Consider the following 18,897-nt stretch of genomic DNA (forward strand, 5'->3'; position numbering starts at 1 on the left):
TGACGCGGATTGAGTCTTTGGGATTCTGGAGCAAGTAAGCCATTCCTACAGCGCCAATTTGATGGCTAGCAGTTCTTGGTCTCCTATAGAGTAGTTGCGCTCAGACGAGGAGAAGAGTTTGGAGAAGTAGCCGCAGGTTACCATTCTCCTGGAAGAAGATTTTTGGGTGAGCACCACTCCGGCTCCGGCGGAGGACGCATTAACTTCCAGGAAGAACTGTTTGTTGAAATCCGGACGGTGTAGCACTGGGGCAGAGGAGAAGGCTTGTTTTAAGGAAAGGAAGGCCTCCTCAGCTTTGGGCGGTAATTCCTTAGGATTTGCTCCCTTGCAGGTGAGCGCAGAGATGGGAGCAGTCCGGGAAGAGAAGTGCGGGATGAAGAGACGATAGTAGTTGGCGAAGCCCAGGAATCGCTTTCAACCCCTCCGGACGGGACCACTTTAAGACAGCAGAGAGCTTCTTGGGGTCCATTTGTAGACCTGTCTGGGAGATAATATAGCCCAGGAACGGAAGAGAGGTCTGCTCGAAGAGGCACTTCTCTTGCCTGAGCCTAAGCAGGACCTGACGAACATCCCTCCGGTGTGTGGGAAGATCCGGAGAGAAGACCAAGATGTCGTCCAGGTACACCACCACGCAAGAATATAGAAGATCACGGAAGATGTCGTTGACTAATTCTTGGAAGACGGCGGGAGCATTGCAGAGACCGAAGGGTACCACACGGTATTCATAATGACCGTCCCGGGTATTGAATGCCGTCTTCCACTCGTCTCCTTGACGGATCCAGACCAGGTTATACACCCCACGTAGATCCAGCTTGGTAAAGATCTAAGCGCCCTTAAGGCAGTCAAACAACTCAGAGATGAGCGGCAGGGGGTATTTTATTTTTGACCGTGATTTGGTTGAGTCCTCTATAGTCAATACATGGACGTAGCGAACCGTCTTTCTTCTTGACGAAGAAAAATCTGTCTCCAGCCGGGGAGGTAGATTTCCAGATGAATCCCCTGGCCAGATTTTTCTCGATGTACTCCGACATGGCCCGGGTTTCGGCCGACGACAACGGGTAAATACACCCATCGGGTGGAGTAGCACCGGGTTGCAGGTCGATAGGGCAATCATATGGCCTATGAGGTGGCAGTGTCTCTGCCTCCTTTTTGTCTAAGACATCTGCATAGGACCAGTAAGGAGCCAATAGACAGGGTAGATTAGCCGAGGTAGGTGGAGGACGAGCCGGGCGAACCGGAACCAGGCAGGTCTTATGGCAATCCTGCCCCCAACGGAGCACCTCACCGGATTGCCAATTCAGAACGGGTTCATGTCTCTGTAGCCAGGGTAGACCTATCAATAAGGAGTGAGAGAGTCCGGAAAGCACATGGAAGGAGATCCCGCTGGTATTTTCTATAATTTACCTCCCCTACCTTCTCCCGGACTTCATATGGCCCTTGCCATTTGGCCAAGAGCTTACTCTCTGCAGTGGGCAGTAATACCAATACCCGATCCCCTTCTTTAAAGGACCTGACTGTGGCCCTTTTATTATACAGTACAGACCAAAAGTTTGGACATACCTTCTCATTTAAAGATTTTTCTGTATTTTCATGACTATGAAAATTGTACATTCACACTGAAGGCATCAAAACTATGAATTAACACATGTGGAATTATAGCAGCTATTTTACCAAGAAGGCCTGCTGCACAAAGTCTCCTCTTAACAGTTGTTGAAGAGATGTGTCTGCTGCTAGAACTCTGTGTGGCATTGACCTGGTCTCTAATCTGAGCTGCTGTTAACCTGCGATTTCTGAGGCTTGTGGCTCAGATAAAATTATCCTCAGAAGCAGAGGTGACTCTTGGTCTTGCTTTCCTGGGCGGTCCTCATGTGAGACAGTTTCTTTGCAGCGCTTGATGGTTTTTGCAACTGCACTTGGGGACACTTTCAAAGTTTTCCCAATTTTTCGGACTGACTGACCTTAATTTCTTAAAGTAATGATGGCCACTCGTTTTTCTTTACTTAGCTGCTTTTTTCTTGCCATAATACAAATTCTAACAGTCTATTCAGTAGGACTATCAGCTGTTTATCCATCTGACTTCTGGACAACACAACTGATGGTCCCAACCCCATTTACAAGGCAAGATATCCCACTTATTAAACCTGACAGGGCACACCTGTGAAGTGAAAACCATTTCTGGTGACTACCTCTTGAAGCTCATCAAGAGAATGCCAAGAGTGTGCAAAGCAGTCATCAAAGCAAAAGGTGGTTACTTTGAAGAACCTAGAATATAAGACATATTTTCAGTTGTTTCACACTTTTTTGTTAAGTATATAATTCCACATGTGTTAATTCATAGTTTTGATGCCTTCAGTGTGAATGTATAATTTTCATAGTTATGAAAATACAGAAAAATCTTTAAATGAGAAGGTGTGTCCAAACTTTTGGTCTGTACTGTATGTTCGATTCTGTGCTGCCTGGGCATCCATTAGATGCTCTTTTACTATAGACATGACCTCTGCGATCCGATCCTGCATATTTCCCACGTGTTCAATTACACTCATATGCGGAGTCGGCTACTGTTCCCATGTCTCTTTGGCTACGTCGAGCAGACCCCTGGGATGCCTGCCGTACAGTAGCTCAAAGGGTGAGAACCCTGTGGAAGTCTGTGGTACCTCACGGATGGCAAACATTAAATAAGGCAGTGACATGTTGCAATCCCTCCCAACCTTGGAAACCACCTTTTTTAACATGGACTTGAGGGTTTTATTGAATTGCTTGACTAGCCCGTCGGTCTGTGGATGGTACACCGACATGCGCACCTGTTTTATTTTCAGCAGGTCACATAGTTCCTTTGTCACCTTGGACATAAAAGGAGTCCCCTGATCTGTAAGGTTCTCCTTAGGCAGCCCAAGGCAACAGAACATGACAAACAGCTCCTGTGCAATAAGTTTAGCCGAGGTGTGGCGTAGTGGAATGGCTTCTGGGTAACGGGTTGCATAATCGACGACCACAAGTATGTGTTAGTGGCCACGAGTGGACTTTACAATGGGCCGCAGCAAATCCATCACAATCCGTTCAAAAGGTACCTCTATAACCGGCAGAGGTACCAATGGGCTACGGAAGCTTGCTGTTGGTGTGGTCAGCTGACATTCCGTGCACGACTCACAATACCTCTGTACATCAGTGTAAATCCCAGGCCAAAAGAACCGCTGCAAGAAGTGCTCTTGTGTTTTTTTAACCCCTAGATGTCCCCCCAGCAGGTGTGTGTGGGCCCGACGGTGTGACTGTGGCACTACTAGTTGTTCCATGACCTCGTCCCGGTTCTTGTTAACCCTATAGAGTAAATCTTGGTTGACCACCATGTGTGGAAAGACAGTCTCTGCACCCGGTTGCGGAGCCACCTCATTTACCTCTATTACCCTTTCCCGTGCCCGGGTAGGATCCTGTAGCAGAGCTGTCCTAAATGCTCCCCGGGACACTTCCAGCTCTGGGATCGATAGGGTCTCCTCGACCTCTCCTGCCAATATCTCTAGGGGGAAACCTATCGGGTTCACACTGTCTCTAGGTTGGCGAACCCTACGGCAGGTATTCCTGACTCGGGATCTTCAGGTTCCGCACCCGGACACACTTTTATTCTGGGAGGGTTAATCTTACATTCCCACAAGGACCAAAACAGTGGCAAATCTCTTCCCAGAACAGTCCCGTAAGGAAGAGTCTTTAGCACGCCAGCCACATGTTTAACCTCTCCGCACGGAGTGGAAGAGGTAACCTCCGCCGTCGGATACTCGCGGAGTTCACCGTGAATGCATATGACCCCCACTTTCCCTCCAGTGGGTTCCAACCCAGAGATCAATAACCCATGGACGAGGGTAACTAGGCTCCCTGAGTCCAAGCGAGCCTCTGCTCGATGTCCATTAACACCCACAGATGGAGTTCCCCTGTTGTTCCGACGGGGTCCACGGTGCAGACGGTCCCAGCATACATAGACAACCTGCGGTTAAACCCGCAGTCCGTGGGTTCAACAGTCGGGGCAGTTGGCAGCCATATGTCCTGGCCCTTGGCATCCCCGGCACCTAATAGCGGTGGCACCGCCAGTCCTCGAGACCGATTAAGGGGAACTGGCCTTCGGCCACCCTCACTCTGGGGTACCCCCTTAGTGTGGGCTTGGTTCTTACTGTCCCCAGCAGAGGAACATGACCCTTTCCCAGGCTCCGGGGCTTACAGGGGCCGGCGTGCCATTTGCATTGGGGAAGAGTCCCGTACAAAGAGTCCCGTGGCTGTATACTGCTCAATCAGGCTAACCACCTGGTCGAGATTACCTGGGTCCCCTTACCTCACCCAACACTGTATGGCTGCTGGCAGAGTTCGCACCAGCCGGTCCACCACCACCCTCTCTACCATTTGGGCTGGGCTCAAGGTCTCAGGCTGGAGCCACTTTTTGACCAACTGTAACAAGTCATATGCCTGAGACCGAGCGGGTCGGGACTTCGCAAAGGACCACTGGTACATGCATTGGGCTCGCACATAAGTATTAACCCCCAGTCAGGCAAGGACCTCATCTTTCAGTTTCTTGTAGTCCTGAGCATCCTCCCGACTGAGGTCAAAGTAGGCCTTCTGAGCGTTGCTCATCAGAAACGGAGCCATCACTTCAGCCCACTGATCGGCTGGCAGGCACTCCCGCTCTGCTGTGCGTTTGAAAACTGTGAGGAAGGCTTCCATGTTGTCCTCAAGATCCATCTTCCTCAACGCTGCTCTTACTTTATCTGGGGCCTCACGTCGAATCGGTATCGGCATTGGGGCTGTTTCTTGCAGGGCAGCAATCTGTTGCAGAATCAGTTCATTAGTATTTTGCTGCTGCTGGTACAGTAGCTGCTGATGATGATTGTGCTACTGATCCCGCTCCTGTTGTTGCCGCTGGAGATTCTGTTGCTGCTCCTGCTGTTCCGCTGGGCGAGTACCAACTGCTTTAGTAGCTCCTCCATTTTGTCTGTGGTCCCGGGCTGCAAGGTGGCAGGCCTAATAACAGACATGCAGCTGGCGTTGGGGTATGCCTCAGTTCACATTGCCCACATTATTCGCCATACTGTAGTGCGGCGGTGTTCACACTGTGCAATAATGAGGCAGTGACCCAAGGAAAGTCCTACTTAAACGACTTTATTCAGCAAAAGCTCACACAGTGAAGGCAGCTTTATCCTCCGGATCGCAAACGGGTTGTCCACAATAGTCCATACAACAACCGTTGCCGGGGGCGACTGCACCGCTGTTTCACTCCAAGGTGTGTCAGAGGCTTGGCCATCCTGGGCTCTCTGTGTTCCCTTCACACAGGCCTCCATAGCACAGAGCCTCCTGCTCTGCAGCCTGCAAAGCCAAAGATTGACACACCCAAACCTTTGCTGCAGGTTTTAAACAAGAATCTGTGGCCAGGGACGGAGCAAACACAGACAGTCACTGCTGGCATCGCCCACGTATTTGAATATTGCTCCCGGCAAGCGATGATATTATTGTGGGGCGCATGACATTTCTACATGTTCGGCGCTGGACCCGCGCCTGAGCAGTGAGGCTGTGCCGCTGCTTATGGGCCACTGCTGTATGCTTGCCCCCTAGGCCAAAATTTGCCAGCCAACAACCTGCATGGCATCCCTCTGTTCTGGTGTCCCAAAGTTCAGGGTGCTGCTCCACAAGAGATATTAGCTGTGCTGTGTCCACACTGGGGGCCATTCTGTAGAATAATCTCACCACACTTCCAAAACACCACCACTCTCATACTACTGCAACTTCACCTCTCACAAAATGCTGCCAAGATTAGCCAAAACTTTTCAAGAAAACAAGGTCTAGACACCTGGCTGATATTGAAACAAATTGTTTCTATATTAACCCTATAACCATTACAAACGCACGCGGATGGCACACCGATGTCATCTGTGTGCGGTACGTGTTTACACAGACCCATTGACGTAAAAAAATGGACACACGGTCCATTAAAGCACACGGAGATATGCACAGACCCATAGATTTGAATGGGTCTGAGTGTCAGTGTCTCCAGTATGTGTGGAAACTGTCACCACTCATACCGGAGATACTGACCTGTGAAAGAGGCCTCAATCCCTCCTGACCCCACACATAAACCTCAGCTCATCCAGCACCATGACAACCAGCACAGCAGAGTCCTGCATCCACTGAGGCCCCTGATCATGTGACCCCTGACTCCTCCCCTCCTGTGACCTCATCACAGGTCCTGTGCGCACAGAACAGCCATATATGTGGAGGCGGCTCTGCAGGTGGAGGTATGTGGAGACCCCATTACTGGGCGCAGGGGGCATTAACCCCTTCAGCACGGAGACTCTTTTGGGGTCTTGTGTTGCCCCTTTATAAGAATCATAAGGTTTTTGTTCTGTTTCCTGTAATAGATACATACGACCCAACTATGGAGACAGGAAGGGAGGAAACGTATTGTTCTCATAGTACAGGACCCCTTTACTGGCCCCACAGTGTAATGCCCCCATTATGCCCCTTATGCAGGATGTATGATGCCCCCACAGTGTAATGCCCCCATTATGCCCCTTATACAGTATGTATGATGCCCCCCACAGTATAATGCCCCCATTATGCCCCTTATACAGTATGTATGATGCCCCGACACAGTGTAATGCCCCCATTATGCCCCTTATACAGTATGTATGATGCCCCGACACAGTGTAATGCCCCCATTATGCCCCTTATGCAGTATGTATGGTGCCCCCACACAGTGTAATGCCCCCATTATGCCCCTTATACAGTATGTATGATGCCCCCACACAGTATAATGTTCCCACTTTACCTCCACCCCCCCACATACAGTATAATGATCCCACAGTACCGCTATCCCTCCCCACACAGTATAATATTGCCACAGTACCGCTAACCCCCATACACAGTATAATGTCCCCACAGAACTGCCATCCCCCCACATACAGTATAATGTTCCCACAGCACCGCCTGAGTTCCTGCAGTTAGAATAAGTCCTGAAGTTTAAGGGTACTTGCCCATGATCCGGACTAGCAGCGTTTTGGACGAAGCTCACCTGCGCTGCGTCCAAAATGCTACATTCTACAGTAGAAGTAGAGTGGATGGAATTTCTATAAATCCCATGCCCACTGTGCTTCTATTAGACTATGTGCAAACCGACCTGCGGCACGGGTCTACGAGCCGCAGCATGTCAAATTCTGCTGCGGAGATGCCAGTCTCCGCAACAGAAATTTCCACAATACATTGTATAGGATGCATGAAATCAACATGGTTCAGTGAACAAATGCGTATTGAAGTGCTTGATTAGAACTCAGTGCTTTGGACGCAGCCAAATAACGCTGCATCCAAAGCGCTGCTGGTTCCTGATCATGAGAACATAGCCTTACAGTTGGAAAAATCCCTCTAGAAAATGTTTTTACCTTTGCCTGCACCCCTACATGTATACCCTCGAGCATGTACACATTCATGTAGGGTGACGCGCCCCCTGGGCCTGTGTTGTGCAGGGGAACCCGGAACCCGGCCTGTTGTAGAATGCTGGGGGTTGTAGTCTCCGTGTGGCGGTGTCCCGGTCCGTGTCCAGGGTGGTCAAGCCAGTGGCAGTCTATTTGTATTGTAATAAGTGTCCGACTACGCCACCCGTGGATTGCGGTCAGTGGGGACCGCCGCTGCGCTGCCGACCGCTGAGGCTGATGTTGGTTGCGCAGCCGAGTATGGGATAACTCCCCACGGGAGGAGTATTGCCTCAGGGCAGCTAATGTGAGAGAGATGATGGGAGTGCTGGTGTGAGCGTCCCAGTACTTATGGTGCTGGTGCGGCGAGGAATCACAGAGACGTGCAGTTGCAGTTTTCAAAGCTTTACTCACGGTTGTTATTCTGGTCACTTGTGCACATGAGGGACCGCCTGAGCCGTGCTGAGTTCACCAGGCAAGGGACTCGGTCAACTCCCAGGCAATTCCAGAGTGTGGTTCAGAGCTCCCCTCTCTTCCTTTCTACTGGCCGTCCCCACCAGGGACCCACCTTTGTCCAACTTCCTCGGGCCTTCTGTTGGCGAAACCTCTCTCCGGTTTCCCTGACCCTATACGGTATGCCTTTCTGGTGGATGTAGTGAGGGGTCGCACCAAGATGTGGTCACAACCTCCGGTTTTGGCTGAGGATTTGTCGCCTCCACCAATTCGGGTTCCGGTACCCTGCTCTGCCAACCCTTCACCCTGTATCTCCTGGGCATATGGGGTTCCTTCTGCCTTCGTGTCTCTGGGCCTTTCTCTGTGTTCCTTGCTTCCTTTCTCCTCTGTTCCAGTTCCTTTCCTACTTTCCTTTCTCTTCCTTCTTCTCTCTCTCTCTCTCTCTCAGGCTCCAGCCTCCTGACAAGGCCTGCCTGCAGAGCAGAGCCCATGCAGGGGCTCTGCTTCCCGTCTTCTCCTCAGACTGTCTCCACTGAACTGAACTGGACTGGACTCAACCCTGTTCTAAGATGGTGCCCACCTTATATACCTCCTTCTGACACCCGAGCCCAGGTGACTAGCAACCAATGGGCTCCTACCTATGCCCAGAGACCCACCCCTATCTGCTCCTACACCACTGGATATTCCACCCCCTCCCCACTCCAGCCAGGGACAGATGCTGTCGTGCCTGCACTTCTATCTTGTGGGAGCACCGTTGAGCTGTCCCTCGGAAATGGGGTGTGTGTGGTGCATGCAGCTTACTGAGCCCTAGTCCACACTCCATCCTTACCCGGGAGTGGAATATCACACCTCTGGACTGAGGTGCATTACCCCTGTAGCAGCCGAGCCCTCGGGGTGCTACAAGGGGAACAGGCCTTACTAGATATCGAGGCTTTGTACAGTAATATACTGCCTGAGGATGGTGTCAAAGGAGTAAGATCAATAAAGTGTAGCAAACAATGACTTCATGGTGGATCTTCTAAAATTCACTCTTACTCATAACTTCTTTCTTTTTGACAGGAAGTACTTCCACCAGCTCAGGGGTACTGCGATGGGGAGCCCCTGTGCCCCCTTGTATACAAACCTATTCCTGGGCTGGTGGGAGGAAACCACAATATTCAGGGATGATCATAAGTGGTGACATCCATATATTGGGGTGTGGTATAGATATATTGACATTTTTATCATCTGGTCGGGAACGAGTGAACAATTTCTTGAATTTGTCAGGGAACTCAACATCAATAGAGCGGGCGTTAGATTTACATCGGAGTTTTAATTATAACCAGTTGCCTTTCTTGGATGTACTAATCAAGAAAGAACAGGATGGGACCCTATGGACAGTCATCAACCATAAACCTACAAGCACTATTAAACTATTGAAGTGGGATAGTCACCACCCCATCCCACTAAAAAAAGGAATACCCAAGGGCCAGTGGCGTACCGCTAATGGCGGCAGGCCACGCCACTGCTATGGGGCCCGTGACCGGAAGGGGGCCCTTGAGCCGAGAGGGCCCCAAACAGCGTGGGAACCAGGAGGATAGGTGACTATTGGGGGGGGGAGGTTGCGGCGGTGGAGGAGCGAGCACACGCGGTAGCCGCTGCTGCAGCTACCGCGTGTGTCCGCTGCTAAAGGGAAATGAATATTCCCTCTTCTCCACTCCCATGGGCGTGGAGAAGAATGAATATTCATTCTCTTAAGTAGCGGCCAAGGAGGAGCGCTGAGCCGCAGCTCCTGCTGTCAGTGCCCGCTGCTAAAGAGAAAGCATATTCACGCTTCTCCACGCACATAGTCCCGGCATGGAGAAGCGTGAATGTGCCGGCAGCAGCAGCAGCTCACCTCGGCTTCTGAGAGCGCGCGCTACTCAGATGCCGACATGAACTACAGCAGACAGGACTCAGCTCTGCAGGAGAGGTGAGGAAGGAAGGTGAGTATAAGTGTTTATTATTTTATGTGTGCAGTGATTGGGGCCATACATAGTAGGATTGGGGAATGAGGAGGCCACACATACCAGGATTGGGGGGTATTGGGGAGGCCACACATACCAGGATTGGGGGAGATTGGGGAGGCCACACATACCAGGATTGGGGGGGATTATGGAGGCCACACATACCAGGATTGGGGGACTGGGAAGGCCACACATACCAGGATTGGGGGATTTGGGAGGCCACACATACTAGGATTGGGGGATTGGGGAGGCCACACATACCAGGATTGGGGGGGATTGGGGAGGCCACACATACCAGGATTGGGAGGGGATTGGGGAGGCCACACATACCAGGATTGGGGGGGGATTGGGGAGGCCACACATACCAGGATTGGGGGGGGATTGGGGAGGCCACACATACCAGGATTGTGGGGGGGATTGGGGAGGCCACACATACCAGGATTGTGGGGGGGATTGGGGAGGCCACACATACCAGGATTGGGGGGGATTGGGGAGGCCACACATACCAGGATTGGGGGGGCCACACATACCAGGATTGGGGGGGATTGGGGAGGCCACAAATATCAGGATTGGGGGGATTGGGGAGGCCACACATATCAGGATTGGGGGGTATTGGGGAGGCCACACATACCAGGATTGGGGGACTGGGAAGGCCACATATACCAGGAATGGGGAATTGGGGAGGCCACACACACCAGGATTGGGGGACTGGGAAGGCCACACATACCGGGTTTGGGGAGCCCACACATACCAGGATTGGGAGACTGGGAAGGCCACACATATCAGGATTGGTGGGTATTGGGGAGGCCACACATACCAGGATTGGGGAAGATTGGGGAGGCCACACATACCAGGATTGGGGGGGATTATGGAGGCCACACATACCAGGATTGGGGGACTGGGAAGGCCACAGATACCAGGATTGGGGGATTTGGGAGGCCACACATACTAGGATTGGGGGGGATTGGGGAGGCCACACATACTAGGATTGGGGGGGATTGGGGAGGCCACACATACTAGGATTGGGGGGATTGGGGAGGCCACACATACCAGGATTGGGGGGGATTGGGGAGGCCACACATACCAGGATTGGGGGGGATTGGGGAGGCCACACATACCAGGATTGGGGGGGATTGGGGAGGCCACAAATACCAGGATTGGGGGGATTTGGGAGGCCACACATATCAGGATTGGGGGGTATTGGGGAGGCCACACATACCAGGATTGGGGGACTGGGAAGGCCACATATACCAGGATTGGGGGACTGGGAAGGCCACATATACCAGGAATGGGGAATTGGGGAGGCCACACATACCAGGATTGGGGGACTGGGAAGGCCACACATACCGGGTTTGGGGAGCCCACACATACCAGGATTGGGAGACTGGGAAGGCCACACATACCAGGATTGGGGGATTTTGGGAGGCCACACATATCAGGATTGGGCGGTATTGGGGAGGCCACACATACCAGGATTGGGGGAGATTGGGGAGGCCACACATACCAGGATTGGGGGGGATTATGGAGGCCACACATACCAGGATTGGGGGACTGGGAAGGCCACAGATTCCAGGATTGGGGGATTTGGGAGGCCACACATACTAGGATTGGGGGGGGATTGGGGAGGCCACACATACCAGGATTGGGGGGATTGGGGAGGCCACACATACCAGGATTGGGGGGGATTGGGGAGGCCACACATACCAGGATTGGGGGGGATTGGGGAGGCCACACATACCAGGATTGGGGGGGATTGGGGAGGCCACAAATACCAGGATTGGGGGGATTGGGGAGGCCACACATATCAGGATTGGGGGGTATTGGGGAGGCCACACATACCAGGTTTGGGGGACTGGGAAGGCCACATATACCAGGGTTGGGGAATTGGGGAGGCCACACATACCAGGATTGGAGGACTGGGAAGGCCACACATACCGGGTTTGAGGAGCCCACACATACCAGGATTGGGAGACTGGGAAGGCCACACATACCAGGATTGGGGGATTTTGGGAGGCCACACATATCAGGATTGGGGGGTATTGGGGAGGCCACACATACCAGGATTGGGGGAGATTGGGGAGGCCACACATACCAGGATTGGGGGGGGATTATGGAGGCCACACATACCAGGATTGGGGGACTGGGAAGGCCACAGATGCCAGGATTGGGGGATTTGGGAGGCCACACATACTAGGATTGGGGGGGGATTGGGGAGGCCACACATACTAGGATTGGGGGGATTGGGGAGGCCACACATACCAGGATTGGGGGGGATTGGGGAGGCCACACATATCAGGATTGGGGGGGATTGGGGAGGCCACAAATACCAGGATTGGGGGGATTGGGGAGGCCACACATATCAGGATTGGGGGGTATTGGGGAGGCCACACATACCAGGATTGGGGGGTATTGGGGAGGCCACATATACCAGGATTGGGGAATTGGGGAGGCCACACATACCAGGATTGGGGGGGGTATTGGGGAGGCCACACATACCAGGATTGGGGGACTGGGAAGGCCACATATACCAGGATTGGGGAATTGGGGAGGCCACACATACCAGGATTGGGGGACTGGGAAGGCCACACATACCGGGTTTGGGGAGCCCACACATACCAGGATTGGGAGACTGGGAAGGCCACGCATACCAGGATTGGGGGATTTTGGGAGGCCACACATATCAGGATTGGGGGGTATTGGGGAGGCCACACATACCAGGATTGGGGGAGATTGGGGAGGCCACACATACCAGGATTGGGGGGGGATTATGGAGACCACACATACCAGGATTGGGGGACTGGGAAGGCCACAGATGCCAGGATTGGGGGATTTGGGAGGCCACACATACTAGGATTGGGGGGGGATTGGGGAGGCCACACATACTAGGATTGGGGGGATTGGGGAGGCCACACATACCAGGATTGGGGGGGATTGGGGAGGCCACACATATCAGGATTGGGGGGGATTGGGGAGGCCACAAATACCAGGATTGGGGGGATTGGGGAGGCCACACATATCAGGATTGGGGGGTATTGGGGAGGCCACACATACCAGGATTGGGGGGTATTGGGGAGGCCACATATACCAGGATTGGGGAATTGGGGAGGCCACACATACCAGGATTGGGGGGGGTATTGGGGAGGCCACACATACCAGGATTGGGGGACTGGGAAGGCCACATATACCAGGATTGGGGAATTGGGGAGGCCACACATACCAGGATTGGGGGACTGGGAAGGCCACACATACCGGGTTTGGGGAGCCCACACATACCAGGATTGGGAGACTGGGAAGGCCACGCATACCAGGATTGGGGGATTTTGGGAGGCCACACATATCAGGATTGGGGGATTGGGGAGGCCACACATACCAGGGTTGGGGGATGAGGGGGTGCCACACATACCATGATGGAGAAATTTACCAATAGCTGCTGCATTTCTCACCCTAGGCTTATACTCAAGTCAATATGTTTTCCCAGTTTTTTGTGGTAAAATTAGGGGCCTCGGCTTATACTCTGGTCGGCTTATTTAAAATATATGGTATTTTAAAATCAGTGAGTACGTGGTGCCCATAATAGTGCAGGACTGTGGGGTGCATTATACTATATGAGGGCTGCATTTTACCCTATGGGGTGTGTAATATACTGTATGGAGGACTATGGGGAGTGCATTATATTCTATGGAGGACCATGGGAAGTTCATTATACTATATGGAGGATTATGGGGGGCACATTATACTATATGGAGGATTATCGGTGGTGTATTATACTCTATGGAAGGCTGTGGAGCCATTAGAATATTTTGAGGGCTATGTGGGGGGCCATTATACTGTATGAAAGCAATTATACAGTGTGAAGGATTGTGTGGGGTCCATTATACTGTTTGGAGGGCTCGTGCGGGCCATTATAGTGTATGTAGGCACATTATAGTGTATGGAGAGCTTTGGGGGTCACAGTTGGGGAATCATACTGTGTTTGGGTCACCATACTTTGCCTTGGGAGTTGAAGTTGGGTACAGTAGTGTCATTATACTGTTCATGTAGAGGCTAATGTGGAGGAATGCACCATGGGGGTATCATACTGTGTTTGGGGGGCACTTTTGTTGGAATCACACTTTATGGGGCAATGAAAGAGGAATCTAGGACGTCAGCAGGAGGAAAATTACTATGTAAAGGCTGGAAAGGTGTGAGATCTGCTCTTCTGCGACACAGACAAATATTTATTTATTTTTTGTGGGGGGGGGGGGGGGTAATTAGAGCTTCTGCTATGGGGCCCCATGATTTCTATGTACGCCCCTGCCAAGGGCCAATTTTTACAGTTGAGAAGGAACTGTTCTTATGTCACAGATTCTAATATACAGGCAATAGACATGAACACCAGATTCAGGGAAGAAGGGACCTACAGTACATTTTAGATTCCACACGATTGTTTACAGAAAAACGGGAGACACAGACATTCCTCCATACCTAACCAAGAGACCAAGAAAAGATGGGATAACACGAGTAATAGGAACTGACGACAATAGAGTGACCTTATCTTTAATATACTCCAGAAAAAACTACGATATAATTGTGGCCAACACGGACTTGAGTGGTTCATGAGAAGTAGCGCAGGTGCAGTACATTATTGTAGACTGACTCCATTCTATATGTCCTGTGTCAATTCACCTATGGTAATGGGTCTCCTAGTCTGGGAGGGGTTTTTGGATGAAGTGGGATATTTAAACATGGGCAACTGGCTATTAGGCGCACTATGCTGAACATCATGAATTAACATCCTTGTATCAAGCCTCCTGATGAAGCTGTTGGAGAACCGCGTCAAAGCGGATTATTTAACCCCTTTACTACCCAAGGTGGTTTTTACTTTAATGACCAGGCCTATTTTTACAATTCTGACCACTGTCACTTTATGAGGTAATTACTCTGTAACACTTCAAGGGATCCCCCTGATTCTGAGAATGTTTTTTCATGACATATTGTACTTCATGATTGTGGTAAAATTTATTCGATATCACTTGTGTTTATTTGTGAAAAAACGGAAATTTGGTAAAAATGTTGAAAATTCAGCAATTTTCAAAATTTGAATTTTTATGCTCTTAAATCAGAGAGATATGTCACAAAAAATAGTTACAGTGGTGGCCAAAAGTATTGGCACCCCTGCAATTCTGTCAGATAATACTCAGTTTCTTCCTGAAAATGATTGCAGTCACAAATTCTTTGGTATTATTATCTTCATTTAATTTGTCTTCAATGAAAAAACACAAAAAGAATTGTCCTAAAGCCAAATTGGATATAATTCCACACCAAACCTAAAAAAGGGGGTGGACAAAAGTATTGGCACTGTTTGAAAAATCATGTGATGCTTCTCTAATTCGTGTAATTAACAGCACCTGTAACTTACCTGTGGCACCTAACAGGTGTTGGCAATAATTAAATCACGCTTGCAGCCAGTTAACATGGATTAAAGTGGACTCAACCTCTGTCCTGTGTCCTTGTGTGTACCACATTGAGCATGGAGAAAAGAAAGAAGACCAAAGAACTGTCTGAGGACTTGAGAAACCAAATTGTGAGGAAGCATGAGCAATCTCAAGGCTACAAGTCCATCTCCAAAGACCTGAATGTTCCTGTGTCTTCCGTGCGCAGTGTCATCAAGAAGTTTAAAGCCCATGGCACTGTGGCTAACCTCCCTAGATGTGGACGGAAAAGAAAAATTGCCGAGAGATTTCAACGCAAGATTGTGCGGATGGTGGATAAAGAACCTCGACTAACATCCAAACAAGTTCAAGCTGCCCTGCAGTCCGAGGGTACAACAGTGTCAACCCGTACTATCCGTCGGCGTCTGAATGAAAAGGGACTGCATGGTAGGATACCCAGGAAGACCCCACTTCTTACCCCGAGACATAAAAAAGCCAGGCTGTAGTTTGCCAAAACTTACCTGAGAAAGCCTAAAACATTTTGGAAGAATGTTCTCTGGTCAGATGAGACAAAAGTAGAGCTTTTTGGGAAAAGCATCAACATAGAGTGTACAGGAATAAAAAAAGGCATTCAAAGAAAAGAACACGGGCCCTACAGTGAAACATGGTGGAGGTTTCCTGATGTTTTGGGGTTGCTTTGCTACCTCTGGCACTGGACTGCTTGACCGTGCATGGCATTATGAAGTCTGAAGACTACCAACAAATTTTGCAGCATAATGTAGGGCCCAGTGTGAGAAAGCTGGGTCTCCCTCAGAGGTCATGGGTCTTCCAGCAGGACAATGACCCAAAACACACTTCCAAAAGCACTATAAAATGGTTTAATAGAAAGCACTAGAGACTTCTAAGGTGGCCAGCAATGAGTCCAGACCTGAATCCCATAGAACACCTGTGGAGAGATCTCAAAATGGCAGTTTGGAGAAGGCACCCTTCAAATATCAGGGACCTGGAGCAGTTTGCCAAAGAAGAATGGTCTACAATTCCAGCAGAGCATTGTAAGAAACTCATTGATGGTTACCGGAAGCGGTTGTTCGCAGTTATTTTGGCTAAATGTTGTGCAACCAAGTATTAGGCTGAGGGTGCCAATACTTTTGTCTGGGCCATTTTTGGAGTTTTGTGTGAAATGATCAATGATTTGATTTTTGCTTCATTCTCTTTTGTGTTTTTTCCTTGCAAGCAAATTAAATGAAGATAATAATACAAAAGAATTTGTGATTGCAATCATTTTCAGGAAGAAACTGAGTATTATCTGACAGAATTGCAGGGGTGCCAATACTTTTGGCCACCACTGTAATAAATAACATTTCCCACATGTCTAATTTACATCAGCACAATTTTGGGACCAATTTTTTTTATTATTAGGGAGCTATAAGGGTTAAAAGTTGACCAGCGATTTCTCATTTTTCCAACAAAATTTACAAACCAACTATTTTTAGGGACCGCTTCACATTTGAAGTCACTTTGAGGGGTCTTTATGACAGAAAATACCCAAAAGTGACACCATTCTAAAAATTGCACCCTTCAAGGTGCTCAAAACCACATTCAAGAACTTTATTAACCCTTCAGGTGCTTCACAGGAATTTTTGGAATGTGGAAGAAAAAAATGAACATTTAACTTTTTTATTCACGAATATGTTACTTTAGACCCAATTTTTTTTTATTTTTGCAGGGGTAACAGGAAAAAAAGGACCCCAAAATTTGTTGTACAATTTCCCCTGAGCACGCAGATACCCCATATGTGGGGAAAAACCACTGCTTGGGCGCACGGCAGGGTTCAGAAGGGAAGGAGCGCCATTTAACTTTTTGAATGTAAAATTTGCTTGAATAATTAGCGGACACCATGTTGCGTTTGAGGAGCCCCTGATGTGCCCCACAAGTGACACCATTTTAGAAACTAGACCCTCAGGGAACTTATCTAGATGTGTGGTGAACACCTTGAACCCCAAGGTGCTTCACAGAAGTTTATAACATTGTGCCGTAAAATTAAATTTTCACATTTTCCCCCAAAAATGTTTTTTAGCTCCCAATTTTGCATTTTCATAAGGTTTACAGGAGAAATTTCACCATGCAGCTTGTTGTTCAATTGCTCCTGAGTAAGCAGATACCCCATATGTGGGGCAAAACCACTGTCTTGGCGCACGGCAGGGTTCGGAAGAGAAGCAGCGCCATTTGACTTTTTGAATGTAAAATTTGCTTGAATAATTAGCGGACGCCATGTTGCGTTTGGAGAGCTCATGATGTGCCTAAACAGTGGAAACCCCCCACAAGTAACACCATTTTGGAAACTAGACCTCTCAAGGAACTTATCTAGATAGTGGTGAGCACCTTGAACCCCCAGGTACTTTACAGAAGTTTATAACATGGAGTCGTGAAAATAAAAAAATCTAACTTTTTCCACAAAAATGATCTTTTAGTCCCAATTTTTTTATTTTCACAAGGGTAAGGGGAGAAAATGGACCCCAAAAACTTTTTTGCTATTTCTCTTGAGTACTCCAATACCCCATATGTGGGGAAAATACAGTGTTTGGGCGCATGGCAGAGTTCAGAAGGGAAGGAGCACTGTGTGACTTTTTGAATGCAAAATTTGTTGGAATTGAGAGCGGACGCCATGTCGCGTTTGGAGAGCCCCTGATGTGCCTAAATAGTGGAAACCACCCACAAGTGACCCCATTTTGGAAACTACACCCCTCAAGTATTTTATCAAGGGGTATAGTGAACATTTTGAACCCAGAGGTACGACACAGAATTTGATAACATTAGGTCATCATATTGAATAAGTTGTCATTAGTCTTGAGTGCAAGTGATCGCTACTTGAGTTTGCATCGGGTACTCAGGTATTCACCATGTATCAAGGGTGCTCGAGTGACATGCTCGAGTCTCCGCACACATGTTTCACGGTTATTAGACACCCGAAAAAAAACATGTGGGGATCGCTCATGCATGGCAGGAAATCCCCGCAAGTTTTTTTTGGCCACGAAGCATATGGGGCGGAGACTCGAGCATGTCACTCGAGCACCCGCGATACTCAGTGCATACCCAAGCACCTGATGCAAACTCAAGTAGTGAGCACTTGCTCTCAACGCTAGTCGCCATATCGTCATCTTTTTTTTTTTTTACTTTTGAAAAAAATCCCAACACAACCCTAACCCTAACACAACCCCAACCCTAACCCTAGCCCAACCCTAACCCTAACCCTAACCCTAGAATTTATTTTTTACGCCATTCCTCGTGCGGTATAAGTGATTAGACAACTTTATTCTTTGGGTCAGTGCGATTACAGCGATACCAGAATCATATGGGGTTTTTATGATTGACAACTGTCACACACTAAAAGACGCATTTTTTTGCAAAATCTAATTTTTGCATCGCCATATTTTGAGAGCAATAATTTTTCCATATTTTGGCCGACAGTCATGTGATGGCTTGATTTTTGCGGGATGAGTTGACGTTTTTATTGGTGCCATTTTCAGGCACGTGACATTTTTTGATCGCTTTCTTTTCCGATTTTTGGGAGGCAGAATAAACAAAAACCAGCAATTCCAGAATTTTTTTAAT

The sequence above is a fragment of the Phyllobates terribilis genome, unplaced genomic scaffold (genome assembly GCF_046119375.1).
Source record: "Phyllobates terribilis strain yellow unplaced genomic scaffold, ASM4611937v1 Scaffold_56__1_contigs__length_8794411, whole genome shotgun sequence".
Lineage (NCBI taxonomy): Eukaryota > Metazoa > Chordata > Amphibia > Anura > Dendrobatidae > Phyllobates > Phyllobates terribilis.